Source organism: Notolepis coatsorum, assembly GCF_963971535.1.
Source record: "Notolepis coatsorum genome assembly, chromosome: 7".
Classification (NCBI taxonomy): domain Eukaryota; kingdom Metazoa; phylum Chordata; class Actinopteri; order Aulopiformes; family Paralepididae; genus Notolepis; species Notolepis coatsorum.
Window position 1 is genome coordinate 7,451,434 of NC_140171.1, and position 16,404 is coordinate 7,467,837.

Below are 16,404 nucleotides of genomic sequence, written 5' to 3' on the forward strand. Positions count from 1 at the left end.
GTACTATTTGTTCATAGTGCGTATATATACTGCGCTACTAAAGTAGGACTTCCTTTTTCAGTCCAGTTTCTTACCCTCCAATAGAGTGACAGACGTAAAGCCTCCCTGCGACGCCACGTGTGGGAGTAAGGCCAAGTTCGGCCTACCATCGGTATTGAGACATCGTGTATATTAATATTTGAATAGTCATATTTGGCACTATATCGTCGAGTTGGACGTAGTCTATTAAGCTAATAATAGTCTGTTAATATATAGTGCTTCGTACGGTGAGAATGCTACCGTAGTCAGCACCCCATCGTTTCGGGCAGAGAACTGGCTGCTTATCCAGGATGGTCGACCCCATGTGAGACTGCATCCGAGGAGCCCCAGAGCCGACGAGCGAGTGGACCTGTATACCGGATTATTCTACCGACGACAGCCCGCCTTCCCAGGCACGGATTATGCTTTGTGTACAGTGATTATTCCATGGATAAAGACCCCCGACACTGCCGTGTGTTGGAACCCCCCCCCCCTGGAGAGGACGCAAGGTGAGGAGACGCTCTGCAAGACGAGGTCGCTTCACGTCTCTCCCCCGTGGACCGGAGAGAGCCGGCTCACAGAGAGTCCACCTGCTTTCATCTGTGGTCCAAGGATCGCTGGCGCACCGAGCCGCACAACCGTGGGTTCTCCCAGGATACCCTCGGCCAGACGGATACAGCCAGACTCTACCCCCCCCCCCCTTCTCCAGTTGTCTTACAAGCGACCGGAATTCCCCCCTAGTGTATCCAGTTCTATAATCATTAACGTATCATTGCTATTATTCCTTAACTATTCCAGGTCGTATATGTACCACCTGCGCCTTCAGAGATTGGACATTCTCTATTGATATACCGACGAATACTCTTGCCATAAAAGTGCATACTAATTCCCATTCATAAATGTGATTGATTTGATTAAGTGCTTGCTCTACACACCATTGCTGTGTAGAAATAAAGACCTATTTCTAATTCGTACATTTGTGTTGGATCCGTTTCATCTACGTGACAGTGTTCATCATAATATATTTATGCCAAGTACTGGGTGGCCGAATATTAAGTACAAAGGTAGTGGTAGTAAGTATCATATCTAGTAATACAGTCAGGGAATTGTACCCCTCAGTTACACACGGGATGGAGTCTAAAGACATGGGATGGAGTGTAAAGACATGGGATGGAGTCTAAAGACACGGGATGGAGTCTAAAGACAAGGGATGGAGTGTAAAGACATGGGATGGAGTCTAAAGACACGGGATGGAGTGTAAAGACACGGGATGGAGTGTAAAGACACGGGATGGAGTCTAAAGACACGGGATGGAGTCTAAAGACATGGGATGGAGTGTAAAGACATGGGATGGAGTCTAAAGACATGGGATGGAGTGTAAAGACACGGGATGGAGTCTAAAGACACAGGATGGAGTCTAAAGACACGGGATGGAGTGTAAAGACACGGGATGGAGTGTAAAGACACGGGATGGAGTGTAAAGACACGGGACGGAGTCTAAAGACATGTGACAAAGACTCCAGATGGTTCCGGGGAGTTCCCTCACTTGAGCCGGAAGGAGGAGGTCCAGTGCTACGTCTGAGACCCCGCCTCCTGCTCCGCCACCACCGCCTCCGCAGGCCGGACGCTCTTGATTGACAGGTACATCTCCTCCTCCGCATCGTAGTAATAGAACTTTCTCAGGTAGGAGATCAGCGGCCTTGAAAGAGACAGAAGGTACGATCAATACTATTGAATTGAATTGAATTGGCCCTTCTAAGGTTTCTCTCCTCCACATTGCCCGTGGTGCATTTTTTCCTATTGCTAGGTTTTAGTGAGTTTTTCCTTACCTTCACGTGGGGTATGTATTTTTGGACTTTATGGTGTTTTTGTTTTGTTCTTGACTTATTGTGATGTTTCTTCTTGACCTGTTTAAAGAAGATGTGTCCGGCCCATGGGGACATTAACACTTTCTCCGCCAGAAACGTCATACAACGGGTTTCAAGTTCATGCGAATTCTGCCAGATCACGGCGTACAACGTTATTCATATTTCATATTTTCGCCATGGTATTCATATTTCACTCACGGAGCCTTGTCTGATGCTGTGTGAGCCGGCACAACTCTGCAACGCTTCAATACTGCCACCTGGTGGCTGATCGGCGAGTTGCCAAACCGGATATGCCCGTTGGAGCTCGGTGCGTCTCCCAAATCCGTCCGGCCACTCGTATATCGTCGCGGGACTCAAGACACACACCGTGGATATGGATCGTTGCCATAACTCAATAGTCGTCATGATTTGGCCGTGTATTCGTATTATACAAACCAGAAATGGATCGCCTCGATCCCCATCACATAACTGGGATCTGTTTGCTCCAGTATCATCGCCCAACGCTAAGAGGAGGATGCCGTGAGTTTCAGCATTTTTATTTATTATTATCCATACAAACTGCTCTGATCTATATATCACCCATACTACATAAATCATTTAACGACGATCACGGAATTATAAACGACCCCCCCGCCCTCCGTTCACCGGCGCATGATCAGTCATAACGTTTAGGACCATGTACAGTTGAAATTTTTAATATAGCGTGGATCGGTATCGAAACGGCATTTGATAATCTAATATATGCATTTATGCCTATATCTCACGTTCTAGGAAATACTGCAGAAAACAATAAAAACATATTCATACAGGGCGGTTAGGTGGCGTAGCGGAGATTGCGTTCGTCACCAACCCCGGAGCTGTGAGCTGGATTCGCCTGTTCGAATCCAGCTCACAGCTCCGGGGTTGTCACCAGCTTGGCTGGCCGCTCACACTAATACTGCATTAGAGGGTGGGAGAAGCTGGCGGGGTGGGTCCGGGTCGTTGTAAACAGCGACTCCTACAGTTCGGTCGGGGCGCCTGCTAAGCGCGGATAGGACCTGAGTGGGATAGTGTGATCCTTCCACACGCTACGCCCTCTCAGGGAGGATCCGCGCTGCCAGGTGAAAAGAAGCGCTTGATTGGCTGGACGTGTGTCGGAGGAAGCACGTGATAGCCTCCACTCTCCCAGATGATCTGACTGTGGGGGGTAAGTGCGCAGCGACCAGGAAGGGGATTGGGAATTGGCATACGACTAACATTGGGATGGGAGAAAAATCGGAGGAAAATAGAGGGGGAAAAATATCAAAAAAAAAAAAAAAAAAAAAAAAACATATTCATACTCTAGACGGTATTTTCGTATGAATGTGTGAATGAAAAAGTAAAACGTTCCTACATCCTGAACGATAGCTAATCGATGTTGAATGGGCCATAGTAATGTCAATTTAGCAATACAATTTAAAAAGTTATAGCCCTGCAAAGAAGGTAAACATCTCCATAGACTTACAGTGCTGGCAGTGATCAAACATTGATGGATATAAGCGTGGCAGAGAAAGTGTTAACGTGTGTTGTCGGGCCTTCGATCTCTTTTTCGAGCAAGACCTGGGTATATGATAATGATTGTACCGTAATAATATTTAACTTGGGTCAATGTCCCCAATTAAATAATATATATATGACATAAGCACAATGTCAACTGAATATTCTCAAGCCTGAAAATATTCCCTAGAATATTCCAAGAACGTGTTCTTTAGGGTTTTGTATCAATAGTAGGGGTGTAACGGTACACAAACACCACGGTTCGGTACGTACCTCGGTTTTGAAGTCGAAGTTCGGTACGGGTTTTCGGTACAGTGAGGGAAAGTTTGGCTTTCCATGTTCCACTCAGGGGTGATGTAGTGTGTGCAGTAACTATAGGGCTGTCAACGAATATTCTATATTGAAATTAATAATAGAGTTGTAAATTCTTTTTTAAATAATAATTATATTAGATTGTGAAAAAAACAGCCCCCGGTGGGCAGTCGTTAATATACCATTGTATTCGTTCGGTACACTACACAACCGTTCGGTACGGTACACACTGAAACGGTACGGATACCTTTACACCCCTAATCAATAGCCAACGCATAGTTGATAACAAAATGGTGAGCTATATGGAATGTTAAAGGGGCACTTCACCAGAAAACACTGGTTTATTTTGCACCTAATCTCACACATCCAAAAACTCCAAACCGGTTTGCACACATTCATTTAGTTTGACAGTTATTGAGAGCAAATTAGTTTGAATATGGCCACCAGTGATGCCATCGGGGACATTTAATCCTTGTGTTAATTACAGCTCAGTGAAATGATAAGGCAGCAGTTCCCTGTAAAGACAAGGTCACTTCTTTCATCTACATTTCACGGAGCTGTAATTAAGACAAGGATTCGATGTCCCCCGATGACATCACCGGTGGCCCTTTTCAAACCAGGACCCCCCCCCCACACCAAAAGGTCTAGTCAGAGGTAGAGACCCCCACACACCAAAAGGTCTAGTCAGAGGTAGAGACCCCCACACACCAAAAGGTCTAGTCAGAGGTAGAGACCCCCACACACCAAAAGGTCTAGTCAGAGGTAGAGACCCCCACACCAAAAGGTCTAGTCAGAGGTAGAGACCCCCCACACACCAAAAGGTCTAGTCAGAGGTAGAGACCCCCCCACACACCAAAAGGTCTAGTCAGAGGTAGAGACCCCCCCACACACCAAAAGGTCTAGTCAGAGGTAGAGACCCCCACACACCAAAAGGTCTAGTCAGAGGTAGAGACCCCCCCACACCAAAAGGTCTAGTCAGAGGTAGAGACCCCCACACACCAAAAGGTCTAGTCAGAGGTAGAGACCCCCACACACCAAAAGGTCTAGTCAGAGGTAGAGACCCCCACACACCAAAAGGTCTAGTCAGAGGTAGAGACCCCCACACCAAAAGGTCTAGTCAGAGGTAGAGACCCCCCACACACCAAAAGGTCTAGTCAGAGGTAGAGACCCCCACACACCAAAAGGTCTAGTCAGAGGTAGAGACCCCCACACACCAAAAGGTCTAGTCAGAGGTAGAGACCCCCACACACCAAAAGGTCTAGTCAGAGGTAGAGACCCCCCACACACCAAAAGGTCTAGTCAGAGGTAGAGACCCCCACACACCAAAAGGTCTAGTCAGAGGTAGAGACCCCCCCACACCAAAAGGTCTAGTCAGAGGTAGAGACCCCCCACACACCAAAAGGTCTAGTCAGAGGTAGAGACCCCCACACACCAAAAGGTCTAGTCAGAGGTAGAGACCCCCACACACCAAAAGGTCTAGTCAGAGGTAGAGACCCCCACACACCAAAAGGTCTAGTCAGAGGTAGAGACCCCCACACACCAAAAGGTCTAGTCAGAGGTAGAGACCCCCACACCAAAAGGTCTAGTCAGAGGTAGAGACCCCCCACACACCAAAAGGTCTAGTCAGAGGTAGAGACCCCCACACACCAAAAGGTCTAGTCAGAGGTAGAGACCCCCCCACACCAAAAGGTCTAGTCAGAGGTAGAGACCCCCCCACACACCAAAAGGTCTAGTCAGAGGTAGAGACCCCCCCACACACCAAAAGGTCTAGTCAGAGGTAGAGACCCCCCCACACACACAGAGAGAGAGAGAATCAAGAAGAATCAAGAGGTTTATTTGTCACATACATACCAGGGCATACAGTGAAATGTGGGTGGTCTTGCCCGCATTGATTGTGCAAAATACAATAATAAAATAGGCATAGAAAAAATAAAATAGATAAGACACAAGATATGCATGGTAAAAAAAAGACATGCTAGGTTCCTGAGAAACTGGTTCTTATATACACTACTATGCAATATACAATTTACAATGTTAACTCTGGATTTGCACCTCCTGTTATATAAATCCTGCAGGGGTGGTAGTGCAATACCTGTAGTACGCTCAGCTGAGCGCACCACTCTCTGGGAGATATGTCAGAGGTAGACGGCCACACACCATCCTCAGAAACACAGTCCACATGCTGACATGAATGCAAAAATACACTTTTTATTGAAACATTTACATTTAGCTGAACACTTTTATCCAAAGCGACTCACAATTTGTGTACAACAAGTCAGCAGGAAGGGTACAACTCTGGCAGCTAAGGGTAAAAAAATATATCATTTCAGAATCTCTCAGAGTGAAAGAGTTTGGAACTTTATCAGCCTGATATCTCAATTCAGCAACAATCGACAGACAGAGGAAGACAATATACTCTGTCATTTTCTAGGAGCTGATTCGGTAGGAAGTCTTACTCTTGGCTTGGCTAACTGCTATTTCTAATGTAAGACTTTTTTTTTTTCTTAAATTGTGCTATGTTCCATTAGGTCTCACGGTGTTCATAATTGCTTTTGATTGATTGATTGAAAACTTTATTAACAGATTGCAGAATGGGTACAGTACAGTACAGCTCAATACATACAATTGTTAAGGGGATGCAGACCAGAGAAAGACGTTTGTCTTGTTTACATCAGGGTCCCCCATTTTCAATTCATCGACAGTACTGCTACATCTATACATTTATGACATACCAGATTTGCAAATACAGTACTGTTTGTGATACGAAAAGAGTCCAGAAAAAAAAGAGTATATACATTTGACGTAGAAACTGTACATTGGAGGAGGTTTGGTAGGTGGGGGGGACTGTGCATTGGAGTTGGTTGGGTGGGGGGGTTGGTAGGAGGGGTGAGTGGGGGACACTGTACAACTATACAAGCAAAACTGTACATTGGAATATTGACAAGACCATACTTGGTGATTTACTGTACATTGGAGGGGGTTGTGTTAGGACATTTGCAGGGGCCAGTTTCGAATTGCAGTCTCCCGTAGGTGTTTTTTTAGAGTGTTTTTGAAAGTGGGTAGTGATTCACATTCCTTTACAGCTTTGGGTAGGGCGTTCCACATTGATGTGGCATAATTGCGAAATGTGTTTAGTCCCTTGTTTGAGCCGAATCTGGGTTTAACATGATTTGTGGAGCTCCCTCTGATGTTGTGATCGTGGTATTCACTGACCTTTGGGAAGTATTTTGACATGTACATGGGTACCTTGGTCGTGTAGTGTATCTTGTAGACCAGGCCCATTGCAAGTTGCTGTACTCTGTCGTCTACTCTAAGCCATCCTAGGTTGTCAAAGTGGGCAGGGGTGAGGTGGGTTCTAGGAGTAAGGTCAAGCAGTAGTCTGACCAGTTTGTTTTGAGATGTTTGTAATTTTGTTTTTAGCGCCTTTGAGGTGCTTTGGTACCATGAGGTGCAAGCATAGTCGTAGTACCCTTGAATGAGTGCTCCTGCCAGAGTCTTCAGGGTATTCTTGTTTACCAGTGAGGAGATCCGGTACAAGAATCGAGTTCGTTGTATATACAAAAAGTAAAGCCACAAGGTGGCATATGGTCTCTCTCTCTCTCTCTCTCTCTCTCTCTCTCTCTCAGCTTAGCATAAGCTGTCTGAAAAGGTTAGGGTCTTGGTCGTGAATGATGGTTTCAAACTTTGAACAGGCTTCTCTTCCCTTTCGTCGCACCTCATCAATGGTGTACCGTGCTTTGGACGCCCTGCCTCTCGTGTCCATGGCTGCCTCCATTTCACCATCGTTTATGACCCCCTGTCTCAGAAGTTCACCCAACAACGTGTCCAAAAGATCGTCAGACGCTCTCTTGATAAATTGTGTTCGACCTGAGAGCAGCCTTTCCTCCACTTGGGACGCGTGTAGCTTTATGCCAAGCAAGCAGTGCAAAAATTTACCGTAGTGGCGTGCAGTAATGCGCCTTTCATTTTCCGCCGCCCAGCGCCCAGGTCGCGCGGAAATAGGCTGTCTATTGCCATTCTCTTTGACAAACTCTAACCTTAACCAGCTCCTTAACAACGCCTAAACTTAACCGTTCTAACCTTAACCAACTCCGAAACAATGCCTAACCTTAACCTTAACCTTAACCATGCCTAACCTTAACCATAGAAATTATATTGCCATTCTCTTTGACAAACTCTAACCTTAACCAGCTCCTTAACAGCGCCTAAACTTAACCGTTCTAACCTTAACCAACTCCGAAACAATGCCTAACCTTAACCTTAACCTTAACCATGCCTAACCTTAACCGGCGAAAGAATACACGTTAAAAAAAAATCACGTTAAAAAATATTTTCGATGGGATTCGAACTCGCCAGCAAACGAGCCATAGGATCCACAGCCATGTGGCCTTGCCAATTGAGCTATTGCTAGATACTGAATAAGGGGCGGTGACTTATATATATTGAGCTCCGCTCGTGTCGAACCAAGGCGGGATCTCATGCGCATGCGCGGGCACCTCGCGCGAGCACGCCGGCGCACGCACGCACCTGAGCGAGCACGCCGCCGACGGTGCACGCACGGTAGCATTTGTCTGAAAAGAAGGGCGCTTTACCGCACTGGCGTGCGGTGACGAATGCGGAAGCATTTTTGCACTGCTTGCTTGGCATTAAGGAAAACGCACTTGGGACGGCACCTGGGTTCCACTTGGACCGGGACCTACATCATGATCTGGAAGATAAGACGTTTATTAAGTAACCAGTTAGACAAAGACTTTTATTAAGTAACCAGTTAGACAAAGACGTTTATTAAGTAACCAGTTAGACAAAGACGTTTATTAAGTAACCAGTTAGACAAAGACTTTTATTAAGTAACCAGTTAGACAAAGACGTTTATTAAGTAACCAGTTAGACAAAGACGTTTATTAAGTAACCAGTTAGACAAAGACGTTTATTAAGTAACCAGTTAGACAAAGACTTTTATTAAGTAACCAGTTAGACAAAGACGTTTATTAAGTAACCAGTTAGACAAAGACGTTTATTAAGTAACCAGTTAGACAAAGACGTTTATTAAGTAACCAGATTCAGATTATTTTATTGTCACAGCTTTTTTAACCTTTCACTACCACACTACATAAGGTTAACCCTTTAACTACCACACTACACAAGGTTAACCCTTTCACTACCACACTACACAAGGTTAACCCTTTCACTACCACACCACAAAGGGCTAACCCCTTCACTACCACACTACAGAAGGTTAACCCTTTCACTACCACACCACAAAGGGCTAACCCCTTCACTACCACACTACACAAGGTTAACCCTTTCACTACCACACCACAAAGGGCTAACCCCTTCACTACCACACTACAGAAGGTTAACCCTTTCACTACCACAAAGGTTAACCCTTTCACTACCACACTACAGAAGGTTAACCCTTTCACTACCACACTACAAAGGGTTAACACATTCACTACAAAAGGTTAACCCTTTCACTACCACACTACAGAAGGTTGACCCTTTCACGACCACACTACAGGTTAACCACCTGTGCTGTGGTAGTGAAAGGGTTAAAAGTACATATATAAAAAAAAAAAACGTGAGATGCTTGTCTTTCCTGGCTCCTCAACCGTAGTAGTTTTGTAGACAATACACAACGATCTATACAATAATACAGGGTAAAAAAACAATGGATAAAATATATATAAAAAATAAAGATATTCTACAGTGTAAGTACTGTAGCAGCAGTACGTGTAATAAGTGTGCTTGTGGTGTCTAAGTCACTTAACCCTTTCACTGCCACAATACAGGTTAACCCTTTACTATCACACTACCGAGGGTTAACCTTCTGTAGTGTGGCAGTGAAAGGGTTAACCGGCTGTTGTGTGGCAGTGAAAGGGTTAACCTTCTGTGTATTGTCGCAGTGAAAGGGTTAACCGTTTGGCAGTGCGGCAGTGAAAAGGTTACAGTGCTTTTGTGTGTGTAGCTCATGTGATAATTCAGAGTCTATCCGTCAGTAGTCTGTTTGCCCGGTGGAAGTAGCTGCTCAGTGTTCTGTTGGACCTGAGACTGTAGTAGCTGCTCAGTGTTCTGTTGGACCTGAGACTGTAGTAGCTGCTCAGTGTTCTGTTGGACCTGAGACTGTAGTAGCTGCTCAGTGTTCTGTTGGACCCGAGACTGTAGTAGCTGCTCAGTGTTCTGTTGGACCTAAGACTGTAGTAGCTGCTCAGTGTTCTCTTGGATGTGGACCTGAGACTGTAGTAGCTGTTCAGTGTTCTCTTGGATGTGGACCTGAGACTGTAGTAGCTGCTCAGTGTTCTCTTGGATGTGGACCTGAGACTGTAGTAGCTGTTCAGTGTTCTCTTGGACGTGGACCTGAGACTGTAGTAGCTGTTCAGTGTTCTCTTGGATGTGGACCTGAGACTGTAGTAGCTGTTCAGTGTTCTCTTGGACGTGGACCTGAGACTGTAGTAGCTGCTCAGTGTTCTCTTGGATGATGTGGACCTGAGACTGTAGTAGCTGCTCAGTGTTCTCTTGGACGTGGACCTGAGACTGTAGTAGCTGCTCAGTGTTCTGTTGGAGGTGGACCTGAATTGCAGCCTCCCGTAGGTGCTCTTTAAGAGCGGTTTTGAATGTGGGTAGGGCGTTCCACATTGATGTGGCATAATTGCGAAACGTGTTTAGTCCCTTGTTTGAGCCGAATCTGGGTTTAACATGATTTGTTGAGCTTCCTCTGGTGTAGTGGTTGTGGTATTCACTGACCTTTGGGAAGTATTTTGACATGTACATAGTACAGGGTAGTATAAAATTGCCAACGCATCACTGTTACATCACTCCCTGCAATTGAGACTATTCATCACAAGCTGTGTCTGAGGAAAGCATGCAGCATTGGCAAGGATCCCAATCACTGTTTGCCCTCCTACCCTCTGGGAGGCGCTGTAGAAATCCCTCTTCCAAGTCAAGCAGGCTCATGAACTTCTTCCCCTCAGCTGTCATCTCTCTGAACACTGTACCATGATGACAGCCCCATCCCCATACCGTATAAACTCTGAACTCCATTGCCTATACTCTAGGCTCTGTTGCACACTGTATGAACTCTGAACTCTGTTGCCTATACTCGATTTATACCGATCTACTGCCTTCACTGTCTACAACTGCCTTAATCTTAACTACCTACCTCTAACTATAGACTACCAATATAACTCAATAATACTATATATATATTTACTGTATATTTATCCACACCTGTCTCAATATACCTGCATATATTCCTGTTTACATATCTGTATATACTAAATCTGTATATCCTTTACCTACTCTTACTAGTTATACCACTGGTAGGCCTGTCCCCGACTAAGGATTTCTATAGTCGACTATGATGTGCAGATAGTCGACTGGCATTCGACTGAGAGGTTGGCAGTCGACTACGGCTCCTTTCGATCGATGAGTCGACTATTCGACTAGTCGAAGGTCAGCCCTAACCACTGGCCAGTATGGCTACTACCATAGTGTATTTATACTTGAATCATTGTACATAATAATACTGTAACACTGTACATGCATCAGATTAGCACCATTACTCAGTAGTACTCATTTATATATATTCCAGTTTAATCACTTGTACATTGTATAGTTATTGCTCTCTGGTTAGATGCCAACTTCTTTTCGTTGTACTGTACTTGTGCTGTATGATGGCAATACATTTCAATCTAATCTAATATAGTTTTGCTGTTTTTCTTTTGCCCCCCATTGACTTCAATCAATCAAGTATAGATACTGTGTTTGGATTCTCTGTGTCACAAACAAATACGATTTTATTTTTAAAAGTTTAATAAGTAAAAGGTTTGATTTGAAATAGATGAGAGGAAAGTACGTAAGAACTGCTCAAAACAGATAAAGGCGAGATGTGCATGATAAACGGCCAAAATCTGTATGATGTGATAGGAAAAAAGTATTACATTATAATACATCTGAGATTTTTTTTTTTTTTTTTTTTTTTTTAAATTTTTTTTTATTATTGCAAAACAAAACTTATTAAAAGTCAGTACTTAACACACAATGTATAATGGAACTTTCAGTAAAGGTGGTTAAAATATATGCAAGTACAGAAACAGGATAAAACAAAAATAGTCAATAATAACATTTTAACCGTATACCGTGTATATCTAGCGAAGTTACAATTATATAAATGTTAGTATATAATATACCCCGAATACCTATTTTCTAAAACCCTACACACATATGCTCCAGCTCAAATCCCCCCCTCCCGGACCCCCTCTTGGATAGTACCTCCATTATCCCTCACTCCTAACCAGACATCACCATTATAGGCTAGCTTTTATTCTCTCCACCACTTCTAACCACATTAACATTTTGGATTCATTGAGACCTAGAATTCTTGCTGTTGATATTTCTTGATATATCACATCAAGATATGTAAGAAACCACACTTTCCGGCACATTTTTTCCGGTTGAAACCAACGTGATGCAATCAGTTTTTTAGCTACTGTGATACCCGATAAAACCAATCTTTTTAGTTGTGGGTTCACTGCAAACTCAAAAACATCGAGATTTTTTTTTTTTAAGTTATATTCTCTAACAATTTGCCAACACTTCAAGTTCAAGTTTCAAGTTTCTTTAATAGTTGTCATACAGAAGTACAGAATACTTTTGTACAAAATGCTTCTTACTGTTGCGCTCCAGAGACTGTGCATGACAAGATAAGTTACATTTGCATCAATGATTTGGCTGGTGTCCTGCTGCAGAAGTGATGTTAACCGTTCCATGAAAAGTGTTGCCAGTCATGTGATGAGCAACGACGACTGCACCAGTCTGAGCAGAGATTGAGGGAGGAGCAGGAAAACGAGGAGCAGAGGAGGAGCCGGCGTCTCCTCCTCCCACGGCTGCCTGTCCACCTGGAGGGGAAGGGACAGAAACGGGGCATCAGACACGGAGAAACAGAGCCGGCTCAGGCTGAGGTTAGACTAGTGTATTCCTGGCGTTTTTTTATACGTTTTTGACGACGTATCATGTCCTATCTACACAGAAACGCGTTTTTTGGCGTTTTTTTGTGGATACGGCTGAAACGCAAAATTGTGTTTGCGTTTGGAGATACGCAAAAAAAACGAGTCGACAACAGCGTGTAGTCAGCACGCTAGCCGTTGTTGCGAAAACGCCCATGCGCAGTAGATACCATCTGCGTGCCCTTCCGGTGACAACAGTGTGTGTGTGTGTGTGTGTTTGGGACAGAGCTCCGTGTCCCAATAGCTTCAGCTACCATGTGTTGTCAAGTTATTGTTATAAGGACCCCAGTCCAAGCTACAACAGTCTGCATTCCCTTAACAATTGTTTGTATTGAGCCGTATTGTATTGTACCCATATGCAATATGTTAAATAAAGTTTACATCCATTCATTCTGCTAGCATTACCGATAGCATGAGCAGCTGGCTAACGTGAGCTATCAGGATTCAGACCCTGTTAGCTCAGAGTTCCTCTTTCAACTTAACAAGCATTAAACAAAATGGCCCAGTCATCTATTCACCTTTGTTTAATACACACAGCGTTGTCTCTAATGTTATCTAACTACTGATAGCTCGCGATATCATCAGTTTCGTGCTGGCTAAGTAGCGTGAGCTAACGTTAGCTTCTAGCCACAATGCTATAGTTATAATGGCATACTCCATTGACGTTAGCATGCAGCTAACAATGCTACCGATCGTTTTTAGACTAAACTATCTGCTCTTGGTGGTCACTTGTGTTGATGTTAGTTTTGTTTCATCAACAAATGACAGGCAGAACACACAGTGAATGTATCCGTTTTGTTTATTGCACTTTTATTAGGCTTTGCTGAAAAAAGAATTGCTGCATTGAGTGAGCAAGCAAGATGGTGGCGCGGCATAGGCGCCTGCCTTATTGACATTTCTTTCCTGGAGCTTCCACCAGGAAGTGTATTGGCACATTCGTTCTGATTGGTTGAAATTGCCTTCATGTTTGCCACCTACTGCCACCTACTGCTTTGGCAGTGTACTACATCAGTGTGCTTGGCTGACAAAAACGAAAAAAAAACGAAAGTGTGACTCAGGCGCACGACGTCGCGGCGATACGCATAAGAAAACAATACGAAGATGATACGAAAGGTGTAACCTCTGCCTCAGACTCACATCATTTTATTGTCACAGCTTTTTTAACGCTTTCACTACCACACCACAAAGGGCTAACGCTAACCCTTTCACTACCGCACTACAGAAGGTTAACCCTTTCACTACCACAAAGGGCTAACCCTTTCACTACCACACTACAGAACGGTAACCCTTTCACTACCACACTACAAAGGGTTAACCCCTTCACTACAAAATGTTAACCCTTTCACTACAGAAGGTTGACCCTTTCACTACTACACTACAAAGGGTTAACCCCTTTACTACAAAATGTTAACCCTTCCACTACCACACTACAGAAGGTTAACCCTTTCACTACCACACTACAGGTTAAACACCTGCGCTGTGGTAGTGAAAGGGTTAAATGTACATATATTCAGAAAAACGTGAGATGCTTGTTTTTCCTGGCTCCTCAACCGTAGTAGTTTTGTAGACAACAATACACAACGATCTATACAAACTATACAATAATATGGGTATTTAAAGACTATTCTACCGTGTAAGTAGCAGCAGTGTGTGCGTGTAATCAGTGCTGTCTGGGAGAAATGCGAGGCCCTGTGCGAGATTTAAACGCGAGCCCCCCCCCCCCCCCCCCCCCTAAAAGGTAAAAAAATAAAAATAATAATATAATAAAAAAATTAAATGATAAATAGTTTTTTTGTGCATACAGTCAACGTATTCTTAAATAATAGCTGTTCTGAAGGGCCAGATTAACACTGAGAATCTACGTTTATTATTTTGTATAACTTGTATATTGTTTATATATATAAGCTATATACCTTTAAGCTTCCGTTTGAATCATAGTATTATTCGCTCGCCGCATTGGGCACCGCCCTTGACATTGGAGGCGCCAGCAGACGCGCCCCTCAGACAAGTTCAAAGACGTGTCCGGGCAAGTTCAGACATGCCCTTAGCAGGCGCATTGATTCCGGACAAGTAATTCGGTTGCGCTCTAGAAATCACTCTGAGTATATATATTGTAGAAGGCGCAAGCAGCCGTGGGAAGTGAAAGCAGAGAAACGAGAAGTAACCTAACCTAACAGCAGAACGAGTGAACATGTGAGCAGTGGAAGTAATGAGTCGGCAGTAGCAGAACAGGAGAAGCAGCCGAGCGAGATTGTAATACGTTCGGTACCGTTGTACACAGACCCACCCGCGGTGTATCGTTACGGATAGCTAGTAGCTACTTAGATACGACCATAATATTGTAGAACCATTATTGGCGCAGTATAGTGACTTGTGTAAGCGAAGTAACGTGGAGAAGCGCATAGTTAAGACCATCAGCGTTTGGATCTAACTACTCCCTGAAGACCATCATCGGGCTAGCTTCTAGTACAAACGAAGCTAGCTAGCTACCATCCCTGCCATCGGGCTTTGGATTAAGAGCTATTAACCCTGCCATCGGGCACTTGGATTACAAGGACTGGATCCGTACGAGACCCCCTTTTCTTCAGTGACCACAGGAGTATCCGACTATTCTTCAATTCCTCTGGAGCTTACAACTCCATGGGGGAAATCATCGTCTCCAGCTATCCCCCTCGCTTTGCCCTGTATCGCCTTCTCTCACTCCATGCAGAGCTCCGGTCGAGTATTCTTAACCTAGGAATTATTCATTCCCCTTGACTTTGATACTCTGACATTCTACTATCATTCTACTATTAAAGAGCAACGTAATAATTCAGTTGTATATTGATATTACTATTAAAATACTGTAAACTTGATATCCTTGTCCCCGTGCCGTCAATTGAGTGTCTGCCATATTTACCTAACTGTACTGTCTGGCAAGTAATAATATTTAGTAGTGGTTTAATCTAAACAATCTTTAATACAGTCCGGGTTTTGTAGCCCCTCAGCTACAATAGCGCTGCACGAGGCTGGGCATACAGTCAACGTATTCTTAAATAATAGCGCTGCCCGAGGCTGGGCATATGATACATGATTCTTTATTTTTTTTGGACCTTGTGGTGTTCTTGTTTTGTTCTTGATTTGATGTGATGTTTCTTCTTGACTTGTTTGGGGAGAACGTGTACGGCCCATGGGGACATTGACGTGTGTTGTCGGGCCTTATAAATACATTTGATTTGATACAGTCAACGTATTCTTAAATAATAGCGCTGCCCGAGGCTTAGTGGCAATGCACCTTTACAGTCGTACACCTGGCAGTAACAGGGAAAATGCATAAAACACCCCTGGAACCTGCTAAACAAGCTTAAAGCCAGGTTAATTTTTCAAGCACGACATGCAGATTTGCAGTTTTGCCTTATTTGAATCAAACTCTATAAGCTTAGTACACACGTCACAAACTGCACGATGCAACACACCGAGTGAGAGTGAGAGAGAGAGAGAGAGAGAGACAGAGAGAGCGTGCGAGAGAGAGAGAACGCGCGAGAGCGCACGAGAGAGCGAGAGAGAGAGCAAGAGAGAGAGAGCGAGAGAGAGAGAGAACGCGCGAGAGCGCACGAGAGAGCGAGAGAGAGAGCAAGAGAGAGAGAGCGAGAGCAAGAGAGAGAGCAAGAGAGAGAGAGCGAGAGCAAGAGAGAGAGCGCGAGAGAGAG